This window comes from Ovis aries, chromosome 19 (genome assembly GCF_016772045.2).
Source record: "Ovis aries strain OAR_USU_Benz2616 breed Rambouillet chromosome 19, ARS-UI_Ramb_v3.0, whole genome shotgun sequence".
NCBI classification, from domain to species: domain Eukaryota; kingdom Metazoa; phylum Chordata; class Mammalia; order Artiodactyla; family Bovidae; genus Ovis; species Ovis aries.
In genome coordinates this window covers 5903342-5914323 of record NC_056072.1, presented here as the reverse complement: position 1 = coordinate 5914323, position 10982 = coordinate 5903342, and the positions used below count along the sequence as shown (strand labels likewise).

The window sequence follows — 10982 nt, the reverse complement described above, 5'->3', positions numbered from 1 at the left end:
ACCTTTGTTGGCAAAGTAATGTCTCTGCTTTTGAATATGCTATCTAGGTTGGTCATAACTTTCCTTCCAAGGAGTAAGTGTCTTTTAAATTTCATGGCTGCAATCACCATCTGCAGCGATTTTGGAGCCCCCCAAAATAAAGTCTGACACTGTTTCCACTGTTTCACTATTTCTCATGAAGTGATGGGACCAGATGCCATGATCTTCGTTTTCTGAATGTTGAGCTTTAAGCCAACTTTTTCACTCTCCTCTTTTACTTTCATCAAGAGGCTTTTAGTTCCTCTTCACTTTCTGCCACAAGGGTGGTGTCATCTGCACATCTGAGGTTATTGATATTTCTTCCTGCAATCTTGATTCTAGCTTGTGCTTCTTCCAGCCCGGTGTTTCTCATGATGTACTCTGCATAGAAGTTTAAGAAGCAGGGTGACAATATACAGCCTTGACGTACTCCTTTTCCTATTTGGAACCAGTCTGTTGTTCCCATGTCCAGTTCTAACTGTTGCTTCCTGACCTGCATATAGGTTTCTCAAGAGGCAGGTCAGGTGGTCTGGTATTCCCATCTCTCTCAGAATTTTCCACAGTTTATTGTGATCCACACAGTCAAAGGCTTTGGCATAGTCAATAAAGCAGAAATAGATGTTTTTCTGGAACTCTCTTGCTGTTTTCCATGATCCAGCGGATGTTGGTAGTTTGATTTCTGGTTCCTCTGCGTTTTCTAAAACTAGCTTGAACATCAGGAAGTTCATGGTTCATGTATTGCTGAAGCCTAGCTTGGAGAATTTTGAGCATTACTTTACTAGTGTGTGAGATGAGTGCACTTGGGCGGTAGTTTGAGCATTCTTTGGCATTGCTTTTCTTTGCAATTGGAATGAAAACTGACCTTTTCCAGTCCTGTGGCCACTGCTGAAGTTTCCAAATTTGCTGGCATATTGGGTACAGCACTTTCACAGCATCATCTTCCAGGATTTGAAATAGCTCAACTGGAATTCCATCACCTCCACTAGCTTTGTTTGTAGTGATGCTTTGTAAGGCCCACTTGACTTCACATTCCAGGACATCTGGTTCTAGGTGAGTGATCACACCATCATGATTATCTTGGTAGTGAAGATTTTTTTTTGTACAGTTCTTCTGTGTATTCTTGCCATCTCTTCTTAAAGACCACATATTATGTCGTAAAATTAATATAACCATAGAAGAAAGGAAAGAGTGTATAAATAAGTAATTATTCACATCTATGAGCTAGAAAAAGAAAGCATTGTGTGAAGGGATGCCCCCAGAGACTCCTACAACCTCCATCTAGTGAATCAGCCATGGGCCCCTCAACCTTGGAGGTGAGATGTCCCCACTGGATATGTTGTTCATGATACTGACTGCTTTAGAGACAGAGCTGGTCCATGTCTTTGTGTGACCATTTAGTAAGAAGGGGATTTGGCCTTTTCTTCATTTTGAATCCACTGCTCCAAAACCACTGGTTTTGAAAAGGTTAATGACATATCAGATAGAATCTTTCTTAAGAGTTAGACTCCTTAATATAAGGATACATATTTTATTTGGAATCCATTTTATGATCAGAACATTGTATTAATGGAACAGTTTATTGCCCACCTGAGTGCAAGAACTCTTCAGGTACCAGGTGTCATCTTGTAGGAATTTATAAATGTTCATCACAGACCTGTGAATGTGATACTTTACAGCATGGCAGCTCTCAAACTTGGATGTGTATCAGAACCTCCTGCAGAGCTCTTTAAAATACAGGCTTCCTTCTCCATTCCCAGTTTCTGACTCAGAAAGTCCAGTGCAGTCCAACACTTTGCATGCTTAGCAGTTCCCAGTTGATGCTGATGTTGTTGGGCCCAGCCACTCTGCAAACCAATGTGATAGAGAAACTTCAAAAATACCGGGACTCGCTCATTAAAGTGGTTGATCTCTGTCTGGCTCAAAAGAAAGCTTCAAGCCTTTGGCTTGATTTCACATACATCATCACATTATTGCTTGTTATTGCAACTTCAGTCCAGGAATTCATATTTCTCTGAGGGGAGAGTCTGAGAGAGGCTGTAAGATATTCCTTGAACTTTATCTTCCCTTTGTCTATAGTGGTAGAAGCCCTGCTATTTAGCTGGGCATCTGGCTTCTCAGGAAAGTGACTACATTTCCTCGCCTTCCTACACCTAGACATGACCATGTGACTAAGCTGTAGTCAGTTATACATGGGCGGGAGTGATGTGTGTAATCTGGGTCATGCCTTAAAGGGAAAGGACAGTTTTTAAAGACGCGAGTTAATATTTCGCTTTTAATTTTGTGGCTGAGCCACACACATGTGGGTGGGGTCTTAGCCACTGGATCACCATGGAGGTCCCAAAAGGACATCTCTCATTCTCCTTTCTCCACCTTGCTGCCCTGAATGTGGGTATGATAGGTGCCATTTTGGACCAAGAGGAAAATCCAACCAGATATGCTAGAGGAAAAAGAAAACTGGGTGCCTGAAAAAATGAAGCTACCATACCACCCCGGACTGCTAGTGTCTGAATTGTTAGGCTGGAAATAATCATCTTTTTATCAAAGCCATTGTTATTTTGAATCTATGACACAGAAGGCCAACTAATATTCTCACTAGTGTTAGAGAATAGTGTGACAATTCTATTTACTGTAAAGATTCTATTTACTTTTGAAGATTTTTCAGGATGTGGAACCATGAAAGAGTTTGGAAGAACAGCGCTGAGACCTTACTGTTTGTTTCGTTGGCTATTTCATCTTTATGTGTTCAGAAGGAAAAAATACCTACCCACTTAAAAAATAATTATGAAAAAGAGAAAGATGAAACTTATGGAGAAAAAGGTCTTAAAAGTCTTAATGTTAATCCAGATCAAATATCACAGAAATAGGATACGAACACAACACATCTATTATCTTCATTCTTTCCAGGCCAAGAGCAGTGGTTAAAGAGTAAATCTTTAGGACTGTCAAGGAGGGAAATAGCATAGTTTCAGTATACTGTGACTTGAGGGAAAAACTGGAATAAAGTCTTTCATGATAACTTCATGGATGAAATAAAAAAAATTAGCATTGGAGTTCACTGTGGTTAGACAGAATTGTGTCTGTTTGATCAACTATACTTTTAATATTGATTCATGTTGGCATTTTAACTAAAGGTATGATTCAACCCATGTTTTACTGTAGAGCACAGAAAACCTAACAAAGAGTGGTTTAAGGGACATCCCAAGTAGTCCAGAGGCTAAGACTCCAGGCTTCCAATGTAGGGAGCCCAAGTTGGATCCCTGGTCAGGGAACTAGATCCCACATTCCGCAACTAAGAGTTCCAATGCTGCAACTAAAGATTCCACATGCCTCATTGAAGACTGAGGATCCTGTATGCTTCACTGAAGATCTAATGCAGCCAAATAAATAAATATTTTAAAAGTTACTGGCTTAAGCAATAAAGACAGTTATTTCTCATAACGAGAACTCTAGCTATAGCCATAATAGTCCAAAGTTTCTCCATCTTAATATTGCCTCTGCCTCTGCTTGTCACTGCATGGTCACAAGACAGCTGCTATGGCTCCAGGTGTCCAAATCACATTCAAAGGTAGAAATAATGGAATAATCAGTGTTAAGAGAGGACGCCTTAGACAGACTTGGCTTAAAAAAAAAAAATGGGAGCAGAATATTTCCCGATGCTCCTTCCTCCTTGTTGATGTCTCTTTGTGCCTCATGAGCCATAATTAGCTGTAGGAAAGTTGGCATAGTGGGTTTTTGGCTGTTCTCAGCCTCTATAATTAAAAGAGAGCAAGGAATAAGAAAGTATGGAGAAATGGCTATTGGATGAGCTGACCAATTATGTCTGCCATACTGAGAAAGAAGTCTGTAGGGGTATTTGTAGGGTTTTCTAGGGGCTAACATGGACAGACTATTTATCAACAAGTTGAAAAAAGGCATGATAGTCATAATTACAGTATTTTCAAATGACACCTGGTGAGGTCAATTAATATCTTGGATGACAGAATTTGGTTTAAAAATTGTGTTTTTCTCCAAAGTTAAGAACTTTATGTGCAGATGAAACACAATGACCTCAGCACAGAGGTACACCTAACTCAACATCACTTAATGTGGAAAAAGCCACTGGGGTTTATGCTGATCATGGATTTCAGTATGAGTCACCAAGGAAGAGCATCTCAGTTTACAGGAATAAAAATACACAAATTCTAACTTAGTTCCAGAAAAATGTTCTCCTTTCTTGTGACTTTACCTCTGCTTCTATTATTCACTTTTTCATTCATTCAGGAGAGTTTCATTGAATGTGCAGGACATAGTGCCAAGCACTAGATATACAACAATGCAAAAAACAGGAAACAAGCAACTATTCAGAGCGGGTTAATTAGACAGCATGACAAATCCTACAAAAGTACAGTCAAGGAGACTATGAAACTGGACAAGTGGAGGTTCTGACCTGGCCTTGGGGATGCAGGATAGTTGCTGTGAGAAAGTGGTAATTCTGCTGACACTAGGAGGATGAGAGAAATTGGCCCAGCAGATTCACCAGGAGAAAGCAGAGAAAAATGAGCTGCAGAGAAAATGAACCTGAAGATGCTGGGGGAGGAGCAGGGTGAGACAGGGGAGGGGGCCTAGGAATAAAACCACACCTCAAACTGGACTTAAACGCACAATAATTCAACTGAAACTGTACAACATATCTTAGGACTTAAAGAAGCTCAGGTTCTGAGTGTGTTGGTGCAGAAGAAATTCAGTGAGAGGAAAAGTGATCAGTGAGAACTAAATTTATTAAACCAAGGCAAAGTGGAGAAGAAAAGGCCACCCTCCTCCTCTTCCTTTGTAAAGATGTTACAAAAAATGGGGTGCAAGAGAATGGTCATGTTGCAGTCTCTGGTGGGTTCCTGGGACAGGCCACCAAGTGAGGGTCCTGGACTTCAGCCAGGAAAAATTCAAGGGTGAGTGGTAGTAGAGAGAAAGCAGAGATGCACATTTCATGGGCAGAATGTGGTCCATCTCGGAGGAGAGGTGGCCTCAGGGCATGGGGTCCCCTTGGAAACTGACAGCAGCCCTAGGCATGGGGATGGTTAGTTTTCACAGGCTGGCTAATTCCATAAGCCAACAAGTGGGAGGAGTATTCTCTCTTGGAGAAGCAGTGGGGATTGCCAGGAAATGGGGCACCACCCACTTCTGTGCCTTTTCTGGGTGGCCTTGGAATTGTCATGGTGCCTGTGGGTGTGTCATTTAGCATGATAATATAATGAGTACATAATGAGGCTTAAGGTCTACCAGTAGACAAATCTTCCACCATCTTGGGTCTGCTAGGTTTTAACCAGCGTATGTCATATCCTGCATGGCTTTGTCCTACTTTTAAAAGTTGTACCCCGCCCTCTTCCCTTCAGTTTCAAAGTGGAGGTTCTGACTTGACCTTGGGGATGCAGGATGGTTAGTATGAGGTGAGGAAGCGGTAATTCTGCTGATACTGAAAGGATGAAGGAAATTGACTCAGCAGATTCACTGGGAGAAAGCAGGCGCTTGCAGAGAAAATGAGCCCTTCTGAAGGTGTTGACTTGAGGAGGAGCTGGGCTAGCTGGAGGAAACGCAAGTCCTGTGTGGTTTTCAGAGTATACCTAGGGGGGCGGGAGGCATCCTGCAGAGATGAGGCTGCAGAGGTGGGCTGTGTGGGCCATGATAGGATGTCAGTCTTTATCCTAAACGCATTAGAAGGCATTGCTTTTTTCTTGCAGAGACCTACCCTGCCTAGTGCATACCGAATGAACTGGAGGGGCCAAAAATGGGTTCAGAGAAACTGGATAATAACATATTGCCATTTTGGACAGAGAGATGCTGGCAGCTGGGACTTTAGGGGCAGAAGAAGGCCGAAGCATTCTGGATCTGAAGATGCAGTAGACAGGAGGTGAGGACAGGAGGTTTCAAACCTGACTCCTCGTGTTCTGATTTTCGAAATGGAATACATGGACCTACACTCACTGAGAAAGTTTTACTGAAAGTGGGGTCCAGCTCCTCACTGCTTTAAGCCAATAAAAAGGCAAGACTGGTGGAAAGGAAAGTTTGATAAGGAAAGTTGAGGTCAGCAACTGGGGAGGAGGGTAAAATATGCCCTGTCCAAAGGCTGATTTCCCACCTCTGACAATCAGTGTGCAAGAGCTTTTATAGGAGGAGTCATTTTTCTTCAAAAAATTTTTTATTGAAATATACTTAATTTTTAATGCACTAATTCCTGCTATACAGCAAAGTGACTCAGTTATACCCATGGTGCTAGTGGTAAAGAACCCACCTGCCAATGCAGGAGATGTAAGAGACATGGGTTTGATCCCTGGGTTGGGAAGATCCCTTGAAGGAAGGCATGGCAACCCACTCCAGTATTTGGAGAATCCCATGGATGGAGGAGCCTGGTGGGTTATAGTCCATGGGGTCACAAAGAGTTGGACATGACTGAAGTGACTTAGCACGTGCACTCACACATGTGCACACACATGCACACACACACACACACACGTTCTTTTCCATTGTGGTTTATCATAGAATATGGAATATAGTTTCTTGTGCTATATAGTAGAACCTGTTTATCCATTCTATATAAAATAGTTTGCCCCTGCTAATCCCAAACTCCCAATCCTTCCCTTCTCTACCTGCCAACCTTGGCAACCACAAGTGTGTTTTCTGTATCTGTGAGTCTGTTTTTGTTTCATAGATATGTTGATTTGTGTTATATTTTAGATTCCACATCTAAGTGATATCACATGGTATTTGTTTCTCTTTCTGACCTACTTCATTTAGTACGATCATCTCTAGGTCCATCCATGTTACTGCAAATGGCATTCTTTCTTTATGCCTATATAGTAGTCTATGGTATACACATACCACATCTTTGCCATCCATTCATCTGTTGATGGATATTTAGGTTTTTCCATGTCTTGGCTATTGTGAATAGTGCTGCTATGAATATTGGGGGGCATGTGTCTTTTTGAATGATAGCTTTGACAGTATTTTGAAATTGGGCATGGAGTGGTCTGATCAGCATCATCTTGATTATTTTAAGTACAGTTAATATTTAGTTCCAGGGTTGTTCTCATTTCTTTGAAGCCAGTTCTCAGAATTGTGGAAGCTTATGTCATAGCTACCATCTGGTCACTATGTAGTTAGCTTTTTCTACCTGGTGGGGATTGGTTTCAGTTATCTATAAGATAGCTCAAAGGATATGGCTCAGAATATTACCTATGGCCCTTGAGGAGGAACTAAAAGTCCCTGACTTTATTAAATGACTATACTATTATTATTTTGTCCTGTTTGACTGCTTTCCTTTGCTTCTGCATTTTTTCCCCACTTCTGTGATTAAACTTGAGTGAGGGAGAGAAAGTCGCTCTGCTGCTGCTGCTGCTGCTGCTGCTGCTAAGTCGCTTCAGTCGTGTCCGACTCTATGCAACCCCATAGGCGCCAGCCCACCAGGCTCCCCTGTCCCTGGGATTCTCCAGGCAAGAACACTGGAGAAAGTCGCTCAGTCGTGTCCAACTCTTTGCGACTCCAAGGACTATACAGTCCATGGAATTCTCCAGGCCAGAATACTGGAGTGGGTAGTCTTTCCCTTCTCCAAGAGATCTTCCCAACCCAGGGATCAAACCCAGGTCTCCCGCATTGCTGGAGGATTCTTTACCAGCTGAGCCACAAGGGAAGCCCCCGATTAAACTTATCCTTTGGCTAAAGTTTTTCCACAGATAAAAGGCAGGCCAAAGACATGGGAGGCAAAGACCATTTCAATTACCCCTTTTCTTTAAATCTCCTCAATTTTGAGGAGGAATGGGTATTGAACAAGAAATGGAATCAAGCTTTTGATAGAGAAGTTAATCCTAAACTCAATTTTAGTTCCATTTCTGTTCCAATATTCCCCTAAGTCTTTGAGGGTGTTGACTGCTCTGGTTACTTTCTGCTACAATGGGATGCAGTCCTACCTAATTTGGGGAATGGACACAGAATAGGAAATAATTTCAAGTTCCAAGCTTAGCATCAATATTTTGTATTGTGAAAACATTACCTCTCTTTGATTACCTTGTCATAGCACTTAGACAAATGCTTGAAAATTAGTAGACATATTACAATGAGGATAACAACCAAAATGCATCTTTGTATTATTCTCTGAATGTATTTTTCCCTAATGGTTAAAGCAGATGTACAATGTATGTATGTACAATGTATGTATGTGAGTGCTGCTTACTATTATTTTTTAATTTTTGATTTTCAGTGTTACAATGTGTGTTTAATAGGCTACCAGGAGGCTGTTTGGTTAGCCTGAACTTCAACTTAAATCATATGCAGACCAGAATGACTTTCCCATACCTCAATACATGAAATGTCCCTTCATCATTTCCCTTTTATTAATAATGGCAAATCTTTCCACAGAAAACATTGATAAATAACATATTTTTTCATCGTTGCCAGAGTGACTCAGTTTCCTGCTCTGGGGCCATTCATATCCCTTGGTGCTAGGCCAACTTTTTGTTTAAATATTGGCCTAGTTATCCATGTTGGGAGAAAACTAATCAGATTTAACAAACAAGCACAGAGAGATATGTTGACCGGGAAACATTTCATAGGCATACATTTTACCACTTATGCACACTTTTGACACAAACAATGTATGTGTGCTTTTAGCAGTGAATGTAAAGCCAGCAGTGATACACATCATAGGTAATACTCTGTGATAACTTCACTAGACCATTTTCACATCCTGAACATTATAGCTTTCTATTAGAATTCTTTAACTTTCTTACCCAGTTCAGCAGTATGGTCTGAAAGTTATCAAATGTGTTCCAAATAATTTAACATACCAAAAATCCTAGCACTTTAATATTTCTTATTAATAGCTACCCTGGGGCCCTTTGGAATACTCAGAATTAGCTAGAAAAAGAAACTTACAATCTGTTATCAAAAGTAGCTCAATATTCCAGGAAAATTTTGTTCTCATAATAGGAAGAAAGAAAACCAGTTCCCTGGTGGCTCAGAGGTTAAAGCGTCTGCCTCTAATGTGTGAGACCTGGGTTCAATCCCTGGGTCGGGAAGATCCCCTGGAGAAGGAAATGGCAACCCACTCTAATATTCTTGCCTGGAGAATCCCACGGATGGAGGAGCCTGGTGGGCTACAGTCCACTGGGTCGCAAGAGTCGGACACGACTGAGTCTTAAACCAGCTTACTATTAATAATAAAGTTCATTTACATAATTAAATCCGATCTTAATTACTCCTGACAACATACAAATTTATTTTCTCAAAGTTCTCTTTTTTTTTTTTAACAAACCTTATATCACTTTTTGTATCCATATGGTTTTTCCATTATTTTTCCCTATCCAGAAGCAACGGGCTCTATGACAAAATTATCATCATTTTTCTGCAATAAAAACATCTCCATTCTTTATACTTTCTCTCACTTGCAACACATATCCTAGTTGCTTTACACACCGAAATGCTCCCCTTGTCATTCCTAGTAGCTTTAATTACATATTATAATTTTCAGTCCTTAAAAGTCTTAACAAAACCAAGAATCAAGTAACTGAACTACTATACCAGCATTTACTGACTGGCAAACTTAAGAACATATTGCATAACCTCTAAAAACATACATTTTTTTCCCCCACACAGCATATGTTCTCTTAATGTAGTACATGATGTGTGTTTCGTAAACCTAAACAATTTTAGTGATTTTTTTTACCTCCTGAGAAGGGTTTCCTAGGCAGCACTAGCAATAAAGAACCTACCTGCCAATGCTGGAGACATGAGACATGGGTTCGATCGCTGGATGGGGATGATCCCCTGGAGGAGGCATGGCAACCCATTCCAGTATTCTTGCCTGGAGAGTCCCCTGGACAGAGGAGCCTGGCAGGCTACAGTCCGTATGGATCTGAAATGACTGAAGAGACTTAAACTCGCAAGAAGGCAAAAGTAGGCAAACTTACATCTGTTCAGCAAAGTTCCAGTATTTTATCTTAAAAATTATTTAGATATTCAATTAGTTTTCGTAGTTTAACTTAAAAAAAAAAAAACTAAGGTTTTAAGTCACCAAAAATCTGGAAAAGCTGAAACATAATTATTTTCAGAGTTTATCCGAAAGCTTTTGATTTCATTTTGGACAATGTTACATATAGACGTATAATATTCAGACAGAGGTCTCAAATCAGATATTTCAATAGAGAAGTTATCAGTTTATAAATAATAGTTGCAATAAACTGAATTTACTCACTTGGGTTTAAAAGGCTTCTCCCCCCACCATTTCCCCCCCTTTCTTGAAGTTCTACCAATTAACCTAAGGCTGAATTCTTAGGAGGAGTGGACTGTGTTTGTAAACATTTCAAGGACATGATTTAAGAGTTAACTTCAAGCTTTCTCCTAGGCATATTTTTGTTCTCTTTGCAGTCAAAATTCTGAAAACAGCATTTTATCTAGCCAGTGTTCTCTAAGTGTACTCCCCGATACAAACGGGCCTCCACATCAGAAACATGCCAGAACCAACTGGCAAAACACCCACAGAGCACCTCGAGCTCAAAAGAGAAGTTGCCAGGTGCACACTGCTGAACTTACTGGGTCTGGGAGCTCATCAGCTTGTCCAGAGGTGTCTTCCCATTCCACCAAGGAAAAGCACATATGGGCAGCCAGTGCTGAGCAGAGGAGAAGCAGGGAGGATCCCCGAAACCAGTGGTTTAGGCAGCTGCTAGGAATATCCTCCCTGAAACCTCTTCCTGGGGCCAGCGAGGCTCTTCACAGCCTTCCTAGCACGTCGTCATGGCAGCAGCACCAATGGAGAAAACCCTAGGAGCCAGATATCGCGAGAGCTCAGCCTCACGTTGGCGCCAAAATCTGTCGGTGAAAGTGGGTCTAGCTGCTTGCCACTGGAAAGCCAATAAAGAGGTAAGATTAGTGGAAAGAAGTTTGCTTTATTTCGGAGGCTGGCAGCCAAGGGCAGGGGGCTCATATCCAAAGGCCGACTC

General features: G+C 41.2%; 1 long non-coding RNA gene across 1 annotated transcript; it reads right to left on the bottom strand.

The window, feature by feature from the left end:
• Nucleotides 1-1532: 1532 nt before the first annotated feature.
• LOC121817199 (uncharacterized) lies at nucleotides 1533-10778 on the bottom strand. The gene is made up of 3 exons (XR_006056981.2): nucleotides 10576-10778; nucleotides 9756-9907; nucleotides 1533-1862 (listed from the first exon to the last, which is right to left on the bottom strand). It is a non-coding gene; the product is annotated as an uncharacterized LOC121817199 (long non-coding RNA).
• Between the last annotated feature and the right edge of the window lie 204 nt (nucleotides 10779-10982).